This window comes from Aptenodytes patagonicus, chromosome 1 (genome assembly GCF_965638725.1).
Source record: "Aptenodytes patagonicus chromosome 1, bAptPat1.pri.cur, whole genome shotgun sequence".
NCBI lineage: Eukaryota > Metazoa > Chordata > Aves > Sphenisciformes > Spheniscidae > Aptenodytes > Aptenodytes patagonicus.
Genome location: NC_134949.1, coordinates 96938356 through 96960678, shown reverse-complemented (window position 1 = coordinate 96960678; position 22323 = coordinate 96938356). Strand labels below are relative to the sequence as shown.

The window sequence follows — 22323 nt, the reverse complement described above, 5'->3', positions numbered from 1 at the left end:
TAGTTAAGCACAAATTATTGGACTCAGTATGGGAGAAATTAGATGAATTCCTACTATATCTGCATCATAAAAAAGATTAGAGTAGATGATCTAATAGTCCCTTCTGGCCTAAAAACCTATGAATAAAAAGGAAAAGCTGCTGCACTGTTCACATTTTCAGCAAATATGGCAAATAACCCATAGAAAATGGGTTATTTTCCCCTCAGTCAAAAGCACACTAAAAAAGAACATTCAGGTTTCTTAAGTCCCACTGTAAAAACCCTCCTTGTATAACCATAACCTTCCAAAGGAAGAGAGGAAAAACGATCCAAAAAGGCACTCACATAAAGCATTTGCTGAGCAATTTTGAATAATGAACAAATTAGTGGGGAAAATAACTGTTTGCAGATAATTCATGAACAGAAAAGAGGACGACATTGATCAAATAAATTATTCGCTGTAAATAGTTCGTTCAGCTCTGGCTTCAACACACGTTGCCAATGAAACCAAAGAGAGCCCAATCCCACAGCAATTATTTAGGAAGTACAATCTGGCCACTTGAAAGCAAGTCCAGATTGCTTAACTCTTTCTTTTTTTGTCACGATGTCATTTTCCCCCTCTCTTTGAGTTAGGCCACTCTTGCCTAGCTACAATACCACTTAACATTTTTCAGCTCTTTTAGCATATTTTAAAGTTTGTAAAAACGAATGTTTTCCCAGCTACAATTGCCCTTAGTAAAAAATTTTCTCATTCTTCATTAGTACTTGCTATGGAAGCAGGTCTCAGAAGACAAAGATCTTGACACTATAGGTAAATCCATTTCCAGTTTCTTGTTTAACCTTCTGCTTATTTTTTTCCTAAAATGACTAGTTGCATATTTAGGTTCATATCCTGTAAATCAGGTCTGCCTTTTCCACAGTTCAAGCACTTATTTGTGTTAATACTGGGTTTCATTTCATTGAGTCCAATAAATTCTAAATAATAATTTCTGCTGGATTCATTTCAGTCTCCAACTTAAAGACCGATTAATTCACAAGCCTTGTGCTCTTTGTCTCAGGTCTTATTACTCATACTCTGTAGCTCAGGCCTCTTCTCCACAAACCAAATTAATCTGGTTTGCAGTCTATTTCTGTCAATAAATATGAGCCATTTCACTTGTTACCCCTTACATATTGTTAAACAGGATGGCAACAGAAGCAATCTAGACTTGTGGGTATGAGCATGAAAGTCTTTACAGCCTTAGGTATGAGACAGCTTTGGTCTGTCAGTGAAGGCAAGCACACCCACCAGTCCCCATGTACATTCATCCCACTAAAGTGAGGCCAAAGTGTCAGTGAATCTCTGCAAATTACTGAAAACTGTGTCAGACTCTAAGACAGGTTTTTCCCTAATTTAAGCATTGAAGACCTCCATGAGAAAAGCTTTCTACACCTGTATGGATCCCACCTGATCTTCACGGGTTTCCCTAGAGATGCTCAAGGTTCCCTCAGCCAAAAGGAGTGACTTCATTCTGTAAACTATTACTAAAATAAATGAAATAAAATACTGAAAAGTCAGCATTCCAGACACCTAGAAAATATCTGCTAAGTTCTAGTCTGTCATTTTGGTCACTTATGACAACATCTATGTTATTCTGACACCTCGTGGCTCAAGGTCAGCTCTTTGACTGTCCACAGAGCTTCCACAAAAGTTCCCAGCTGGCTGAGACCCAGAAGACGACCTGATTCCGAAGCACAGGGAACAAATATTGTTCATACCATCACTCTGCCCCAGTAGACAGCACAGACAGGATTAATTAATTCAAGATACTTGGCTTTAAGACCTCAACAACAACCAAAGGCAATCTAGTTGTCATTTCTGTTAGGACGTGAAAGGGTAATAGTATCAGAATGAAAAAGTAAGTGTATGGGCTTATATTGTCCTCAGTTGAAGACCTATGTTTCTCAGCCAAAACTGGGAAGTCTGTCAACCTCATCACTACTGAAGTGTGGGATGTCTCCTTTCTTTACCTTTTGCTGTATCAAAAAAGTAACTTATACGGGCATACATATTAGTATGGACATTGTTTTCAGGATATGGTTTTATCAGCCATGTGGAAAGCTTGCATATCTCCTTGCTCTGTCATTGTAGAATGACAAGCAGAATGTTTTGTAGCCAAATAACTTTTACCACAAATTCTCATAAATGTTTTATAGATACTTTTACTTCTCATATTCTGCCAGCTGGGCTTCACCATCATGCTGGATATTTTCTAATTCACCTCCTCACCTTCATCCAGATGTTTGGTGTCTCTGTCTTTCCTTCTTTCCATCACATGTGAATGTTCTTCTTTTTGAGGCATCTATCATCCTGTCATGCAATTGCTTGCACTCTTGGATGAAGACTTTCTAGGAGAGTTACATTTCTGCACCGGATGGGTAGAACCAATTCTTTGGAACAGCAAGGAGCACTAATTAAAACAGGTACATTTACAGGCCAAATGATTTTGCCCTCAGTTCCTTCCAGAGCAAACAATCAAGGCTTTGCCTTGATAAAAGCTGTAGCATCACAGGCACTATGACTTGACTTGAGCTGTTCCGCATAAAAATGCTTTTTCTATATCGCTTCCTATCTTTCAAGAACATTTTATTCATTCTAGTTATATTTGAAAATAAACCTTTAAAAGATTTCTTCCTCTGAGTACATTTTTGTAAAAGTTCATATACATACACACACACAAAAGAAATACATAACAAACCTTGGAAAATTATTCTTTCTTTTACTCTGCTTACTAACAAAAAAATCCAGATAACGCACAGGGAATTGAAGATGATTACTGTATTAGTTCTAAGAGCATTTTTCCTTATGCTACAACTTGTTCGGGTTGAAGGAATTTTTGAAGTAACAAAAAGAAATTAGGTTCACACTATACTAGTGAATAAGTAGATGAGCAGATAAGAAGCTATCTGAGGAGGTGCAATTGCTCTATTGTAGTAATAACTACACCCAGCTAAACAATGGTACATATATCAGCAAGGCAAATGCAAGATCCTAACCAGGTTAGGTTTTCCAGTGAAGATTTAAGGGCTAAAATCTATAGCAGATCGAACATCTTACTGCTAAGTCCTTTAGCACATGCACAACTCAGAAATCAGTGCAACAACTCCCATGCGTAAGTCTTTAGTGAGTTCTAGAGATGGTGACATAGCATTTTCCTGAACTGAACCTCAGGAGAGGACAAAAGGGAAAGGATAGCGGGGGAGGAGCCGGGCAGTGTACAGGGAGATTCTTCCAAAGTACAAGGGGTAGCATAACAAAAATCAAGATGCTTGTAGGAAGAAATACGCTGAAGGCTGCACATTCTCAGAACAGAGAGTTGGGGGCTATTTTGCCATACAAAATTAAACCTGAAAGGTCAGTGAGACTCAATAGCTATTCAGGGGACAATAAAGATGCCTGTGCTTAATGCAGCGGAGAAAGCAAAAGCAGTAGAGGAATAAAGTGGTCAGAAAAGGTAGTCAGACAGACAAGTCAAGCAGAAGCACAGCAAACAGACTTGAGATGACATGATTAGGAGACAGCAAGAGGAGACAGCTGTAATCAGTTTGCACATAGGTAAGGACAGGCACAATTGCTTTGATAACACAGCCTGAAAGCTCAGATCAGTGGATCTCAAAACACATTACCAAGTCATTAATTAAGCCAGCTCTATACCCCTGGGAGCTGGGTACCTAACTCACAAAAGTCACTAAAGGGTGGCACAGAGTGGCTCAGTGACTTTGCTCAAGGTCACCTAGCTGGGAACAGAACCCAGGCAGTACAAATCCTCTGACAGCTGCTCCCAGTACCAGCCTGTCCTCTGTGCTTTTGGGACAAGGGATTCACTTTGTGAATCCAACTGTAGTCATGATGATTCTAGCAATAAAAAACATTCAAGAACATTATTTGGATGTGCAGCTCCAACAAATGTAACACAAAAAGGTATTTTTACACAGTTCCTTAGTAAAGGAGATTTTCCACCTTACGCCAAACTGGAGGCAGTGCTAGAAGATAACCAGTCAATGGCATCATTTACAAGTGAGCCAAATGTTAATGTAATTAAGAGACAGATCCTGTAAGATGTTCAGCACATTCACAGCCATTCATCTCGGAGGATCAGGCTTTATCACTTAAAGAAAAGTCTCTCATTTGCTCAATGTGAACCCCACAAGAGTTTACAGAATTAATGTCTTCTGTGACAACAAGCTTTTACCATTTCCCAAATTATAGTATGAAACAAACCTTTTGTGTTATACCAATGAGATCGTAACTCATTATGTAGCAACCTTTCGAGTCAGACCTTGTAGATCAACAGATCCTTTTAAAGTCATAATCAAAGTCATGATCAAACACACAAATCCAATTATACTTCAGAAATTAAGCCTGTTTCTTTGGATGCAGTTTACTCCAAGGACTAACCTGGACTCGCAAGTTTGCATTTGTGACAGTGGCAGACGCAAAATAAAATGGGATTACATATGATTTAGAAACATGGAAATGATTCAGCTGTAATCATCCATTTTCTTCGAGTCCAAGCTTGATTAATAGTTTCAGGAAAAAAAGTCAAACCTTATCTGAAGCTTTTTATTTGCAGAAAACTAAGCTTTCTTTATTGGGCTCCTCTTCTCTTGCTAGTTATCATTAAAAGTCCTGCAAGTAACATGATATGGTGAGGAAGACATGTTTGTTCTCTCTGGACAGGAGAACTGCTCCTGTCCTCAAAAAGAAGGTTGAGTTAAGATTGAGTTGGCTTGGATTTTTGTTGTTGTTGGGATATTTTTTAAAAGCATGAGAGTTTATGCCTCACACAAATTTGTAGGATTTTTTCTAAACTCCCATCCCTGACATTGCAGTAATGTATATTCTTGATGTTTTATGTAAGTGGTCCAACACACTGTTTCTGTGTTTCTTTTGTTTCTTTTTTCTTTTTTGAAAATCTGTCCTTCCTCCTCCCCAGCCAAATAGTTTATCAGTAAGTTCCAGAGACCAGCTGGGTAAAATAATGTTTGTTTGGACTTTTTTTTTCAATTTTAAAATGCTGAGCCTTACAGTTTCATGGTACATCTCCTTGTACACAGGTCTTTTTGGGGAGGGATAGTTTTAATTTTAAGCAGAACACTCAGAAATATTTACCTTCTTTACAATACATAATTTGTAGCACCGAAGGGTCATTTTCTCTCCTCTCCAGAAAATAAAAAAACAACTGTGTTGACCAAAAACATTCAAATAAATCATGGACTTTGAATAACTTTTGGTGGAAGTCTTCAAAAAAGCAGCCTTCAGATCTGGTCCCATTTCTAATCTTTCACAGAGTTAAAAAGATGAATGCATTCTTAAGGTATGTGTGAAGCTGAAATGCAACATTGCCTTTGCTTATAGGACTTAAAAAAGTTACTACTTGATTAGCATCTCCAGTTCTGATTACTGAATCCAGTGTAGATCAATAGATCTAGATCCAGAAGCTCAGTCGCAATGTAAGACTACACACTTATTCCTGTATCTCTTCTGTTGTATAGGAGCTCAGACTAAATACAATGGATCTTCAAACTTAACCTTGTAGATCTACGCTTCCCAGGGCCAACTAAACCATCCACATCCAAGTAATCTTAACCGCACATGTAATCACACAAGCAAGCAATTGCTTTTCTAGCATTATATATCTAACAGCATTCTGGCATAAAATATAAAATAATTTAGAAAAGGACATTAGGTAAATACAGTAGTTTCCTACTTATAGCAGTATTTCACTGCCTGGGGATCCTGGAAGCCATAAAAGTATCTGATAGATAAGCAAACCCAAAGCAAAATGTGAAAAAGGACAAAATATTTCCTATTGTATTTAGGAAACTATTTCTGTTTCTTTGTCAGTAAAGCAACACACAATGTAATTTATCAAAACATGGCAGGAGTGACACTCTCAATCCTCAAGATTCAATATAGCCAATACATTTTTGTCACATATCCTTATTTGGTAAACTTTAAAATATTGTTTCATAACCTACTTTTTCAAAAGTCAATTTTTTTAAAATGTCCCTCCCTCCCTGCTGGAAAGTAGTTAAATGTTTACTTCAATCTAGACACATTATGAGGCTCCATCAATCTCAAAAAGACTTAAACGTGTCTAAAAAGTTAAGCACATGTTTAAAATCCATTACAGAATCAGGGTTTCTATGAAAGACTATGCAACATCAGAAGATGTTCTCTGCATTGAATATACCTGGGTCTTTTTCTATACAAGTCTTTATTACAAAATGTATAGGAAGTAGTACACCCCATTTAGTGCTGGAATACAGCCTGTCCTGGTGTATCCAACCTGCTTCTATTTTTTCTCAAAATCGCTATTCCAGCATTCTGCTCTTCTTCAAACACATTAATCAACCTGTCAGATTCACTTTAACACTTTTGCCAGAACACTTCTGATCTTAATTCTGGCCTGCAGTACTTTTAAGGTATCCAATACAATACACAGAGCTTTTTAAATCATTGTTGTTTTATGGTTTTGCACCTTCCATTGTGTTACAAACAATAGCCCATTAATCATGTCAATCAAGTTTGTGTGTATGATCCTCATAGCTTTTCTCCAATTTTTTTGCAACCTGTTTCAGCATTTATTAGCATGCAGTGCAAATACAAGTAATTTAAAATCTCTATGCGACAGAAGATCCCAACATTTCAACTTCTGATTTCGTCCCAAAATGGAGGAAAAAAAGTATTTGTGCCACCTAAAGAGCACACAAAACTCAGGGCAGAATTTTGACGTCACCAGGTATCTCTTGATAATCACAAAACCTCTTCTGACTTTTACTACAGGATAACAAAGAAAGCATGCTAAAATCTTCTTCATATTCACAAGACATTCTGTAAATTCAGAGGAGCCTGCCTGAACAAACTTGGGACAAGGAGGAAGCAGAGCTCATTAGCACCTGTGCTTGGAGATATGGTTAGGAGCTGGGAACAAGTAGACTTTTATAGGTGACTGATGACATGCAATGTCTATCCTAGGATGCTCAGCTGTGACTTGAACGTAGGAGATCAGTACTGAGTAACTTCTTAAGTAATATCAGGCTCCTTTCAGGTGTCTCAGTACAGTGTCTGAAACATAGGGCATCCAACACCCTGTAATCACTCATAAAAACCTTGGCTAATGGCCCAAGACATCTTCCCCAAAACTGCTTTCTGAGGTACTCATGTATGACTACTAGAAGCAGTAGTAGAAGTCTACAGTAGTCTGCAAAAGACTTCATACTTGAGTATAAAGGCACAAGAGGGCAAAGAGAACAGTGCAATAACCAGAGGGAAGTGACACAGGAGCTCAGGGAAACCAGCAGTGTCAGGCTCAAATTCGCTTAGACCAAACCAACTTCCTATGTTAATACTGGACTTAATGAAAATGGACAGCCCAGGAACCAAGCCACAAAAAAAAGTCTGTGATGCAAGATTTTTTTATTTTTAATTTGACCCATCTTTATTTTTTATATTTACCAGCTTACAATATGCCTGCTGTTGTATCTGGACACACTACATTTATATTCAGCCTAGCCTTTCTTTTACATTCTCATCCTTCATTTATAATTACATGGCAAATAAACTCTGCATTGCATGAGAACGTTGAAAGTGGCAGCTGAAAGACTGGGGTTTTTTTCCCCCCTAAGAGATGTAAGGCATAAAAGTGAAGATATAAGCCTTCCTGGATGTTTCCAAGAGAAGGAGTTGGTCTTCTTTACTAATGCAGTAGCTATGGACAGATCAGATAAGGCTAAGTCTCCAGAGGGGCATGTCCTGGATCGCAGGGATTCCTCACAGACTGAGTGAAACACTAGTGTCGGGCTCATGCTTCAATAATTTCCAGTTTAATGCATGCACTGCTCAAGGCCACCCGAGTACTTTGTAGGGATAATAACATATTTGCCTTTATGCCTTTCCAGAGGCATGCTACAGGCATCCCATTCCAGTAGTTCTGCAGTGTCCAATTTGGCTGTGCTGCTCAAGACAAGGAAACCCACAGGACCATTTCCAAGAGCTGTTACACAGGTGTTGGCATGAGCCTGCAGCTGGTGGTCAACATGGAAAGGCAGAAGTCCTGGTAAGGACCAGCTGATCTGCAGCCAGTGTACATGAAAGAGCCGGTATGGGCGTTTGGCACTCTGGGAGGTGTACCATTCACAATCTCAGTTTGGCTCCTGCTTCTAAGTCAGAAAGACATGTGAATACAAGGGGAGACACCAGTGAAATTAACTGCAACAAAACAGATGCTGGTATTGCATCGAAGGGCTATCACCACCCTGTTTAGCCAAACCTTATTTAAGCAAGCTAAGCTGTTAAGTGCAGCATAAGGAGCCTCACAGTGAGGAGTACTCTATCTGGTGGTTAAAGCACACACCACTGCAGCTTCCCTGCTGTTTTGACCCAGTTTAAAAACAACTCAGCTGTATACGCATGAGGTTTAATCAAACCTCTGCACTACAGGGTGGACATGTCCTTCAGTATCTGGAGACAGCTTTTCCAACGGTGCTCCACCTGCAGCCCTCCCAGACAAGTCATTTTACACTAACCATGTATCTGGGTTCTTGTTGCTCTATCCTGAAGGTTAGTCCCACTTGGACCTCACCACAAAACACACTAATGCTCAGGAGCCTGCACAGCTGTGTAGAAGTGTCTCATTACAAACACTAGAAATGTGGGTCTTAATAGCGGTAAAGCAAACTATGTCATATATTTTGCCTGTAGTTTGCTTAACACATACACACAGTGTTATACAGTACATCTCCTTACAGTCACACATGCACTTCTCTATTCTGGACTTTTTTTTTTTTTCATACTTTGTAAGGCAGACTGCAGAGGTATCTCCTTTTATCCAATTTTCCTTGCAGAAAGATAAAAGGAATTTGTTATACCATGAATGAAGTCCAATTGGTTTTGGCAAGACAGTATTCAGGAGGCACAGCAGGACAAATAGGTTAAGATATAGATTCCATAGGATTTTGGTGCTCTCTTTAATTAACTGAGCTACAACTATTGGCAACAGCTTGCCTGGTCTAAACCATATAAAGCCTAGAAATCAGAAAACATGAGAATAATCCCAACATTAATTAGTTGATACATATCTTGGATGTTTTCATCACCTGTACTAATATCTATGTATTAATAGTTTACCAACGTGACAAATCGCTGACAAAGCCCATGTGCCTACCCACAGAAAGTCACATTTTCTCATGACACATCAATGAAGTAAATTCAGTCAATCAAGTAACATTAGTCATTTCAATCTGTCATATTAGTTTACAATGAAGTGCAGGATAAATTCTGTGGACTAGAAAAAGTTTCTACTAACACATTGTATATAGAGTACTTCCACGCTTCAAGTTCTAGGAGGTTTGAGTTTTGAAAGTCTTTAATAATTCATGCAGTTAGTGGGGCTTTTTTTTTTAAATCCAAACCGAAATGTACTGCAAACATTTTATGAGCAACTGCTAGAATTGTTAAATCAAACGTGATATTTACTCATTTTTTGAATTATGATACCATTCAAAAGCCCCAGGCAAGTATCATACCACACTTTGTTAGGGACTATGCAAATAAAACAAAAAAAGCATTCCTTTGATACAAGTATACATACGTGGGAGATATTTTCTGTGGATAAGAGAGAGTAACCAAATTTCACAGAATATGTACATTTAGATATTCAAACTGTCTCTTAAGCATTCAGATCAGCTCAGTGAAGTCTTGGCCTGAAGCCAACAAAAAAACCCCTAGCAAGTTCAACAAAAGCAAAATCTCATCCTTTTTTGGACGTAAAGCTACTTTTCACTTCAAAATACAGCTCTAGAATGTCTTACAGAGCCACTCAGAAGATTAAGGCTGTTGAGTTTTCTAAATCACAGAATACCCCAGAGTTAAGTCAAGGGAAAGTATTAAAATGATGTCTGCAGAGAGTCTAAGAAAAGACTTCTTGGAATAACAACTGCAACAATCACCTCTTCAACAGACTTCCAACCACATTAGCAAACAAGGGCAAAACCTTCATCCTCTGACATTTAAAGGAACCTGAACAAAGGCTGGGTGATGGGTAAAAAGATGTCATAGACAGTTCAGATGTATCCATCTTACACACCTTAGTGTACCCTGGTTTAACACACTTGCACAAACCCAGTCAGCAAATCTGGTGAAAGCACACCAGAAGATAGACTGCAATTTACTACTTGAAGACATTTATCAACTGTCTGTTGTTATAACAAGAGTAACCAGTAGTAAAGAAAATGTAAAACGTGTTTCGTTTGTTTACATTCATCAAGTCAGTTCACTCCTGTGTACTGTCAAGGCTGAACAGAATTTGCCATTTTAGTTTCCCACCTTTTGTAAACAGAGCCACCTTTTAATCCGTTAGCAGTTTAATCCATAATGTCACTTGGTGACTGTGTCAAAACTCCCAACGCAGAAAAAGATTTTCAAAGATATCTAGAGAACCAAGAATGAAAAAAAGTAATGTAGGCGTTTTTCAACAGCATTTACGGCAGACAAGTTACCTAATTCACCTGGGCTTAGGACACATCTGCATCTGGAACATGCTATACACCCAACAAGCTTACAGCAGTCAAGACTTGCTCTGGACACAAAAGCAGAATAGCCACTTCAGCAGCATAAGACATCAACATTAACTACCCCTAATTTGCTTTCTATTTCATAGCTCTAGCTGACTCATAACTGAAAGAGTCTTAGTAATCCTAACAGGCACCTATCTGGATCTTCACACAACTCTGCATTTTTAAAATTCTCCCCCTTAAAGCTTAAGAAATAGAAACCTAGGCTTAGGAATTTTAGCTCACGTATTTTAAAAAAAAACCATGTATTTTGTGTTTACATTACCCAGCAATAAATACTGTCTCAAATTTCTACAAATAACTTGCATGGTTAGAGAATTTGCAAAGACAACTGTTAAAAAAAACAATTTAGCACAATGAATTGAGATGCTATAAAACCCAATTTAAAATATTTTTCATATGCCATTTAAGTTGTTTTAGCCTCACATTTTTACTTGCTAAGGAAAAGAACATCAGTCTCTGTCAATATAGATGATTTTAGTTGCAAATTTTGAAAAGGCAAAAGTACATACTAAATAAAATATGGGAATTAAAGTCAACATAGTATTATCTATCTAAATAACCAACTATACTAATATTTATTGAAGTGTTGGTCAAACCCCAAATACAAGCTTCATAATTTAGTCTTTTTATTTTAGTAAATTGAAATACAGGAGGAGAGACCTGGTATAATAACAAAAAAAACCCACCACACTTGGAAACAAATTATGCATGAGCTTTAATTACTTCTCTAAAAGTTCATCTAAAATAAAAAAGGAAGGAAAGGAAAATAAAGAAAGATTTACTAGATTCAAACTCTGATGAAGAAAGTAGCCTTAATGAAGAGCAATAAATGCAAGAACTTAAGATCGGCGGTCTTAATGTTGTACATCTGTTGGCCACATGGTGAACTCCTTTGGGGAACAGAAAATAAGGAGAATATGCACAATCTTGAACATTGATATTCCCAGTGAGCCAATATTTTTATTTAGAGGATCTACAACTCATATCAAACATTAGTAAATTACAAGATTCTTCCAAAAGTCTGTACAATTGCCAGAACATTAGTTCTGTGGAATTGCAAGGGTGCAGACACAGCCTTTGCTTTGCAAGGACTGGGATCCAAATTTATGCTTCCAATCCCTTTCCTCTTTGCAAACCATCAGTTCTGTGGTGCCTAGGGTTGTTCAGTACTTCTAAAAATTAGGCCATTTAGATCTCGGTGCCTAGATATGAATTTAGAAGTCCACAGACGTGGGCTTTCTGGCCAATGTCCTAATAAACGTTCTGTGTTTTCTCCTTTGTGCTTAACATAACACATTGCAAAAAATGAACCCGTTTCAAATGCATCTGTGTAAAACATTCATTGCAAAGGCCAAAGCTCAATACATGTTGCCCAGCCTGTTTTTTCTTGTACAGATTCAAAGCTCACTCTGAGATCTAAATAAGGATTGCCAACATAATCTGGATCCCCACGTGGGAGGAACTGTTGGATGATTTCTCATTTCACATAATTAAAACACATAGATTGCAGTGGTAAGTCTCAGACCCAGACAGAAACTTTACAAAGTCCAGAAGCAGAATGTCTGCATCTTTGTGATAACTGAAAGATAACAGGCCCAAGAATCTCCTTATTTCCTATGTTAGCAATAGAAATCGCAATTGTCTTTGTAGCTACAATTACCATCGCTCTGTAACAGTATTCCCTTATACCACCAACCTAAAGGGATGAATGGATGATGCTCAAAAAAAAAAAAAATCCTTGCAAATCAAGGCTATGCCAGTAGCTTCAAACTCTACTTGCTCCATACTTCATCAGTCAGCGTTGCTTGACATCTCTGTTGTAATTTGCTTCCAGTTCCCTTCAACCCTCCAGATTACAAGAGCAGTCAGTAGTATTGCTAGCCTTGGTAATTTATGAATATGACTCTCTATTACTGACAGCAGCCAATAATACTATTCAATAGCAATATGTTGCCATGGTAAAGCAAGGGTATCCAAATGTCTTATACACAATAAAGGCATTAATATGCAGCTATTGCCGCTTGTACCTCTTAATCCTGACAGAGAAAAGCAAGATTGCTAAAAGCAATTATGCTTTATTCTAAAAGAGCGACAGATATTTTAAAAGACAGGAGTGTCAGAAGAGTAACTGGAACTCCAGTAGCAGGTGATATATATATAGAGAGAGAGAGATGCAATTTTTACAGATTGCTGTATCTGAAAGGTAAAGACCTTATTTTTTTATATATAATATATACAGTACGTACTATATAAAAATACAGCCTACCTGTTTTAGTCCCATGTAAATAAACAATAAAGTAATAATGAATAGTAATACAAGACACTGATTTTTTTGGTTGATTATTATGCATTTTATCATGCAGATTTGACGATGATCACATTTCAGTGGTGTGATATGACAAGGCAGGGGTACAATACTCCATACATGAAATACCCCAGTATCAAGCAGAGATTATTTTTCCCTCTTCTGTGCCATTTTCATACTCTATTCAGAAAATATGCATTTTAAAAAAAAAAAAAAAGAAAATCTGTTTCACCAGATACTTTGTTCCACTGCTGGTAAAAAAAGAAATACAGAACTAACAAATGCGGGGGGGGGGGGATTAATTTCAGGCATTAATAGCAGCTGTGTCTACTCCAATTTGCAGCAATTCTTCTTACACACTGACATTCAAAGCCAACAGTTTGCCCTCTTGCTCTGCCTCAATAACAAGGCTCTTTCAAAGATAATTACATATACTTAACACATTTCTTTAAATACCACTAATCTCTCCTTTATTTATCTGCCACGATTTGATTTTATTAGACCTCTGTATTTTCCATTACTTTTACTGCAACATTCCCTAGCAGAATAAAGTGTTTTCCTGAGATGTCTTGGCCTAATAGCTTGTCTACAAACTGACTTATTCAGGGATAACCGTGGTTCAGAAAGAACTATGATTCAAGACTGAGTATTGGGGACTGTCTTACTCTTTTTAAGAATCCATTTGAAAGCAGAAAGAACTAATCTGAAGCAAAGAACTGGCAATTTGTATTTCACAGTGTCAGTGTCATTCTCGTATAAATCAGAGTAGGAGAGCCCTTCCAAAGAGCTATTCCAAAACAACTATTTGGCTTTCCATTCATAACCTTAACAATTAGAGCCTTTTCAACACCTTTGTTTAATAACAAAAAAAGTGGTGGATGTGAGAGGAGCAAAACATATAAAAATTAAATACGACAATTAACATGGTAAAACTTTCAAATTTAATAGTATTGTTAAATTGTTAAGTATTAGTTATCTATTACATAAAATGTGATGTATGGCTTTTATAATATAGTACAAAGAAAGAGTGCAAAAAAACCACAGCTGTCTGAAACAAAGTCTCAGCAAAATAATCTGACGCTCCAAAATCCCCTCAAAGTTTTTCCTTTTACATAGATTTTCATGTTTTCAACCTCCCCCCCCCCCAAAACTGAGTGAAATATTTTGAAAGCTCATGTTTGATGATCAGAGTTAAAAATACTATCCCCACATTTAAAATCACCCACATAGAACAGACCTGGAATACTTCAAAAGCTATTAATATCAATAATGGTGAATGTTTTGTAAGCTTTCAAAGAAAATCCATAAACCCTTGATTTTAGCTATGACTATATATCTGAAGGACATTTTAAACCCATATTAAAATATTCTATTTACAGGATAACCTTTATCATACTTTACCCAAGAGAACAATCTGATAAGCTGTATTCTACTGGTGACAGGGTAGTGGTTAAATAATCCTTTTATTTCCAAGTTTTTCTAGAAGCGAAAACAAACTAAACCATCTCTTTTTTTGTCTTTTCACTAGTCAGATATGCAAACAGTTTTTCTAAATGCATTTATGCCAAAAGTCAACATATTACTGAGCAGTACTGAGCAATTCTTATTGTTGTTGATAGTAGAATAGAATATATTTTAAGTTTAGTTTTAGACTGACTGATTTTCAATTATTCCAGCTCCAAGCCACTGTTTTTGTTCTCAAAAAATGTATCGGGGGAGAGGTACAGCTACTGTCATTATACAATAAAAACATATTTGACTGACAACACTGAAAACTAAGTCTTTTTATATTCATCTTTTGGAGGTTTCTTAATATTTCACCTATGTACACCAAAATTCTTAAATGACATGGGAAAAACATGCTTAAGTGATATGGATTTTCAGAGTTGTGAGGTGCCATTTAACATCAGTTAAAACAGCTTTTTGTCATGAAAATTGATACCATATCTAGTATTTCTAACACACAGTACACTGATTTTTTTTATTTTAGACCTTGGCCCCAGCAAGTGCAGCAATTAAATAAAACACTTACATGAATATAATTTGCCTGAAGATTTTGTTTTTCTCATTTTGTTGAGCTGGCAGCATAGCTGGTCCTAAAAATTAACAGAAAAAAAGGAATGAGTCAAGTTAAAGACTGTGATAAAGTACCTAGAGTGTGGCCTTCAAGAACATATACAACTGCATTATTTATTGCAGTCTCCATGTTTACCTTTTGCTTTGTGTGGGACAACACAGGCTCTCTCTTCCACCACTATCAGTGCTTTAATTTTAACCAAAATCGGTGAATCCACACAGATAAAACGCTGGCTTTCATTTCAAGAATAATATACATCTTTATCTTGCTGTCCTTTTTTCTTAAAAACCACCCTATTGTCTTTTTTGCTGGCACATGCATCCCGGTACTTAGCCGAAACCACAAGGAGGCCTTTGCAGTGGGGCCCACAGCAAGGCCTGTCCCCCTCCCACCGGCCTCCAGCGCAAGGCCTCTCCCAGGCCCAGCAATGCAGGCTGGCTCTCAGCAGGGTCCGACAGACATCCAGCCACCTCCCCACAGAGTTTTGGCGCAGGAGCGAACCTCCCTCACCCCACCAATGCACAGGAGCCTGGGAGCTGCAGGGGGCAGGGCCCCCCCGGCTGGCTGCAGCCCCCAGGCCCCCAGCCAGGACAGGGGCAGTGATGGGGCTCCTCAAGGGCCCCGAGGCGACATCCAAGGAGCCCAGTCAGGACACGGACACCCCCCTTAGTGGTACCTGGGGCAGATCTGTGGGCCCTGCTGAGACAAAATGGCACCCCCAGGCCTGGAGGGTGGGGGCGAAATGGAGGTCCCAGCCTGCCGGTGCCCTCAGGGCCCAATACTCAGAAACAGATCTGTGCTACCTGTGGCAAGTTTCTGCAGTGGAAGGTGGCCTTCCCAAAAGGGCCTGGCCTGGGCTGGTCCCACAACTGCAGCAAGGGCTTTCTCCAGTCAGAGGCAGGGCTGCCATCAGTGGCTGCCTTCCCAGGAGGAAGCCCTGAAGCACTCACCAGGCACCGTCTCCACCGTACCCCAGCTTATCCACCTCATCTCCCCCTTTGCCTTCTTAGTGCTCTCTCCTGATTTGCTTTGACCCCCACAGTTGAGAAGTCATGTTTAAAAGTTAATGCTCAGTGAGTCTTGCTGCCAAGGCCTCCCCAATGCTACCTCCACCCAGTAATGGCTCTATTTCAGTTCCTGAAGGGCCGAGCAGTGCAACGCGAGGGCAGCTAGGTCCCTTGCCTGTCAGGGGAAGGCAAGGTGTTAGCTGGGTCTCCTCCCTTCTGAGCAGCACTTCATACTTCAGTGGTTTTTGAGAATATTGTCACATCCTTCACACACAGTCCTTGGGAAACAAACAACCCATATATCGAGAATGCTGCTTGGAAGTATCCCCTACTAGATTTTGATGGAAAAATCTAGTCTTCAATGATTTTTGAGAAAATTTTCAAAATGGCTTCTTCAAAACAATTTAATTAGTTTTGAAAAGTATCTGCCTTCACTGATTTTTTTCATCAAAAGGCCAACCACCTGAAATCAGAAGTATTTAGACTTTTCAATACCACCTAGATGTTTCCCAGGAATGAGTTTTCAATACCTTGTGCCACCATTCACATTTCTGATGGACTTCAGTCTCTCATTAACTGTAGACGGATCATCATTTTTAATAGGAGAGAGATGAGCTGCCTCTTATGGGTTGGAAAGACCATTTAAAAACCCCAATACAGAAGGAGAGGTTGAAGAATTAGTAGGAATGTGCTCTGGATCTGGTATTTCACTGGCCTGCAATCTCTATAATCATTCAAGCAAGCATAAAAAGGCAGGTTTTTTAATTCTCTGCCATGTTTTTCCCCGCTTTTATCACAAGAAAACATCTGTTTTATTTACATGGCTGAATTGGCTGTAGTCTCAAATTTTCATGCAAGTTAATTGTTGTATTTTAATGAAAATTACCTTTTTCATTTCCCACTCAAGACTATAGCTTTCCTCCAAGATTGCCAATAACAAATGTCTCCTGCAGTGACAAGAAAATGAACTTGAGTGCTTGGGAACTACACTTGCAGGTCTCACAACATTTCAAAATTGGATTTGTTCGAAATCAGAACAGATGCACAAGTTTAGAGATTACCTGAAACAAAAATGCTTTTTAAAATCCACTATAATCTATTATTTCAGCTTTTATATTTTGCTTCATTACATTAAACTTTAGTGAATATTTCTGTGTAAAAATTTAACACACAAAATAATGAATTTATGAACAGACAGTATTTTATCATTAATATTTACTGACCACCAGCATAGCTTTCTCCTAACACTACCAAATAAAACAGAAATATTCAATGTTTATACCCAGCCATAAAAAGCAGAACATATCCATAACAGAAAAGTTCAAAGAAATTTAGTTTTATTTTGTTCCTTAAAAAAAAAAAAAAAATATTGAAGTTTCTAGCTACTTTTTTTTTCCTCCATAAAATGGTTTCATTGCAGGTCAATGAAAATGAGTTTTTGTTTTGACCTCATTGCAGTGTTTTATCTCCCTTTCATCTGTTCAACCTGAATGTAAAACTGCCAGGTCATCTTGATTTACTATTAAGCATAATATTATTTGTACTAAAAAGGCAAATTATTAAATCAAAACAATTATCTTCTTCATTCTTCAGCAGCAACTGTGAGAGAGATGCATGCCCTAAAACAATCTGGAGTAATTCAATCATCTTTTTTTCCAAAACAGAAATATTTCATCAGGACAAGCTAGCCCAATTTTAGCTAGCGTGAAAACAGAAATATAACCATTTCCTCTGTTTCATGGTCAGAAATTGTTTTCCCAATTTGATCCATTAATGCCTGCAGAACGAGAAATGTGACCTTATGTTTTTCTTTCTCCACTTAATAAATGCTGTTTGATATTTTCAAAGCCATGTTGGGGATTAGAATATGTATTAATTCTGGTTTTAAATACAGCCTATAGCTCTTCAACAGCCTTAAAAATGTCAGCTAGTTTCTATAAGAAAACACAAAATCATGTCTGCTACTACATGTGCATATTCAAAAAAGCTGTATGATTTAATTTTTGCCTTTGAAAAATGAAGCACAGTTATTAAAAGAAATCGGCATATATTGGATTTTTCTGTTGTCTGCAGCTGAAAATTTAAAACAATCACAGTCTTTTGCTTTTGGTGAACTTCATTCTGACATCACTTAATTAATCAATTTTTTTTTCCTGAGTCCTTGTATGTGACCACCATTTACTTTGTTTAAAAGTAAGAGTGCACGTTTATTTGCATCCTACATGCAGAGGGCTATCCAATCTAGATTTAAACACCACGCAGTCTGCAATAGATATAACTAGATATAGTGATAGAGATAACTACCAACACAACACTTGTAAAATGCTAAATATTCTGCCTCAGAAAAAATACCAGCAAGACTACAGAAGATTAGCAGTTAGGTTGACGTTATCTCCATATTTTTTAAAACCTGCAAGATGACATCAGAGTTGCACTGATTCACCTTAGGTAGTATAAAGTAAGGAAACATGTTTTTTTCCAGCTCAGAGAGATGCAACCTGAGAAGCCTGTTAGAAGCCATTTGGGGCCAGCTGTTATGACTAATTGATACATAACAAATTATGAAGGAATCGGCTACCTCACAAACTTAGAATGCAACGTGCACTTCGTAATCAAACGTCCATGCCCATATGCTTACCTCACAGTAAATTTGTCATTACATACACATGGGCCAACTGCCATGTGAAAGAGGACTTCTGCAGTCTTACCCAATGAGAAACAGGTAGAAAACAGCCACACAGGGGTACTAATATTTCTCTTATATTATTATTCTCCTAAATTTTCAGATCAGCATTTCAGATGTCTCATTGGAGGCTCTGAATTTAAGCTACAGTTACAAGTTTCATGAAGTCACGGGTTTATGTTCATTCACTCCACTCCCTTGGTGGAGTCTCCAGCATACTCCCAGAGCTGCAGGAGACCTCAATCTGCAAGGCTGATTCAGAACCAGATTCCCTAGAGCTGCAACTGTGCAAGTCTAGGTTTTGATGGGTGCTGTTTTTCTAATTAGAATTTTTCATGTAGGAAAAACAAAACAAAACAATTTCACTGATTTCCATAAGGAATCATCTCGGGGGAGTTGTGTAAGGCAGCACAAAGAGTAAGGACAGGGAAATGAAGAGTCCTAACCAGATTCAAGCAGAAGACAACAGAATGTAATTGGAAGGATTTATGACGGCAAGGAAATAACAGGAAACTCTGAAATGCAGTCAATTTTATACCCCACTGGAGAAAACCAGAAACTAAATCCTGATTCAAACTTTTGAATGTCTGGTAACACTTCGGTGTTACATATAACTAGATACAGTGATATATATATAAAAAAACATATATATATATAAACACATGTGTATATATATACACACAAACATATAAATGAGCCTAATTTTATCAAGAACTCCATAAAACAAAGACATCTTTTTAGGTGGCTGGTTTTTTTGGTTTGGGTTTTTTTTTTTTTAGTCTCCCAGCAAAACATGACCTTCATAGACCCTAGACTTGGCTCTACTTAGCTTACACAACATGAAGAAATCACTGCCCAAAATAGCAGGACAAGCTATTGTTGTTGAGTTGGTCCACAACTAAAATCTTTTCCGCCGTGAAATTGAACATTGCGCATTTATTTTTGTTCTGGATAGGAAAAACATCTGAAAACACTACAATAGATCACTTGCGGAGATAATAGATTTGAGAACTTTAAGAATGGTTCTGCCAGGAATGGCAAAGTTTTAGTTAACCTTGCCTTAGAGCAGAGAAAGAGATTAGAACAAGATGAACACAAGCCTAAATGCAAATTATATGTGCATATGATATTAAGTATACCAATAGCTGATATTAAAATTTCAAGTCAAGACAAAATGAATCAGAGTTGTCAAAACTTAATGTTTCAACTTTTTTCTTATCAAAGTTTGTCAGAATAATCCATTTCCTCCAACATTTCAACTTCAATAAGAGTATAGTTTTGATGAAAAACTGTCAAAAAAAAATCAGACAGCTCTTGTGAAGATTATTACACAGCACAGTTCACACCTGTAACATTTTCCCTGCCAGCCAAAGTGCAAATTCCCTCACCAATGCACATTCAATAATACCGTGGCAATTTATAAAAAGAAAGTAATTATAATCAGAGGAAAAGAGCATATGGCTGATCTCAACAAAAGGATTAACAGCTCCCATCTCAAAAATATCATTACCAAGAGATTCAAGATGAAGGAAGATGAAGCAAAGTTAGTAATTAGGGATGCTGTGTATCCCAAATATTTTAATGCAAAGGCAAACGCATAACAGTCATGCATTCATTTAGTTAAAACTTACCACAGTAAAGTGGCTACAAGCACATGGTAGGAATCTGACACTCAGGGACAGAAAGAAGAGCAAAGTTAGGAGAGTCCTCAAAGTTAAACATTTGAAATATGAGTTTAAAGGAAAATCGCATTCCCAAGAAAGCCAAACCATACTTTGCATGAACCATAAAGACACCAGTGGGGAAGCAGCCCCTGGGGCTACTTGGACTGCGCCTACTCCGCAGGGAGCAGCTAGCACCAGGAAGTTAGCCCAGTTGGTCAAGATGGACATTGCTACAGGATACTCATAGCAACTGTGTGGCCATACTTCACGTGCATTGGGTGTACCCACACAGGGATTTAGTGAGGTCTAGACAGCGCATTGTAAACACCCGCTCCAGCTTACTGTACGATATCCTCCCTGTACAGAAAAACTTAAGACTGATTGTCTATCAAAGGACCAAAGGTTACTCAGTTACCAAGTCAGTCAGGAATATTTGTTTCCTTGAGTGTAGCTTAGCCCACTCCTGCAGCATCCACACTGCCCTGTAATTCCAGCATTCCTCAAAACCTGCCCATTCCCATCCTCCTGGACTGAACATAGCCTCACCATTCTAAAAGTAATTATTCAATGACAGAGTTTTAAATAGTATCCCAAACATTTTTAAAACCTCATTTCACTCTATAGCAAGTATCATTATTACTTGCTTGTAATAAACCACAGTAGAAATGACTCAGAAAAACTTTGATCCCATTTTAAGTCAGCACACATCCTTTCTTTGACTTTTGTGGACATAGGACTAATCTTCAGTGTATTTCAGTAAAACAGCAACTTCACTAAGGGATATGAGCACACACATACATTTCAGAAAAGTACTTGTGATATTTAGGACTTGGCACGGGCTAGAATCTCCTTAGGTTTCTCAGGGAAGAACAACATGTTCCCTTCCTTGTGCTGGGGGACTCTGATACACAGCTGCCAGCTATCATTTCACCTGACTTACAATCTTCTGCAAAGTCCACCCCTTCTCCTGCTCCATAATATTTTTGGTTTATTTTCTTTTCCCTTTTGCCCTGTTTATGGTTAAAACTGACTTAACAGTATTGATTTTCTCACAGTTGAATTCGCTGGTTCAAAGAAGTTTCAAAAGATGTTATTCTACTACATCCGCATGCCTATTTTGGATGCACCGGTTTCTGAAAATGCTAAAGGCTACACAGGCAAGAAGCTTCTACTTTGCAGCTTCGCAAAAGGTGCTATCTCCATGCTACCACCATTAAAGAAAACCACAGCATAACATACTAGATGTTTTACAGGAGGGGAGTCTGATTTGGTGCTTTTAAAACAATTTTAGAATTCCCATAATTTGGTGGAAGCCATCTGCAGGCTACTGACACCACATTTTAAGAATTGCATTGCTAGACAAGAAGAATATGAAAGGTTCTTTTGTCATGTATAATAAGATATAGTCACTGAACGTCTGCTCCCGTAGTACTGAACCGTAAGCTGAACATTTGGTCAAAAGCAACCTGCACGAATTAAGATGTTAAGTGGACTCGCTAAATTCTCCCATCTAAGCAGCGTGGCTATCATTCTCAATACTTTGTTATAGGACACCTTCAGATGCCAGGTGCATGACCATCTGTCCTATGCCTTTAAATCTGGGATTATCTCAAGCCCTCTACCTCATTCTCCCAAGGCCTGTGTACTGCTGTGCACAGGTAGGGGTGGAAGGATCAAGACATGGAGTACAGTTCAAAATTGAGAGGGAGACAGTACTTATTCACTCAGTTGCAAGAGCCCGGGCCCCCTCCTCCCCCCTGGAAAGTCCTGCTTTCCTGCTGGACTGAAAGTGAACCGACTTGTGCTCCAGCAAATATCTCACTCGGGGTGAGGCAGTGGCTCAAGCTGAGCTCCTGCACTGTTCCTGGATTGACATTATGTCACCAATCCCTTCCTCTGACACGGCTGGACATTAGTTCTTGCAGTTAAGTGTGTAATTGCTCAGGAGAGGGATGGAAACATCATGTACTACATGCTAAGAGCTGGACC

General features: G+C 38.2%; 1 long non-coding RNA gene across 2 annotated transcripts in view; it reads right to left on the bottom strand.

Moving 5' to 3' along the window:
- Positions 1-22323, bottom strand: part of LOC143155863 (uncharacterized) — a 127800-nt gene that overhangs the window by 83662 nt on the left and 21815 nt on the right. Inside the window, exons 1-2 of one of the 2 annotated variants that reach the window (XR_012994482.1) lie at positions 16874-16930; positions 14936-14999 (exon numbers count right to left, since the gene is read on the bottom strand). This is a non-coding gene — a long non-coding RNA (uncharacterized LOC143155863). Of the gene's footprint in view, positions 1-14935; positions 15000-16873; positions 16931-22323 lie in introns of those variants that run through there. The other variant, XR_012994481.1, reaches the window with a different exon arrangement.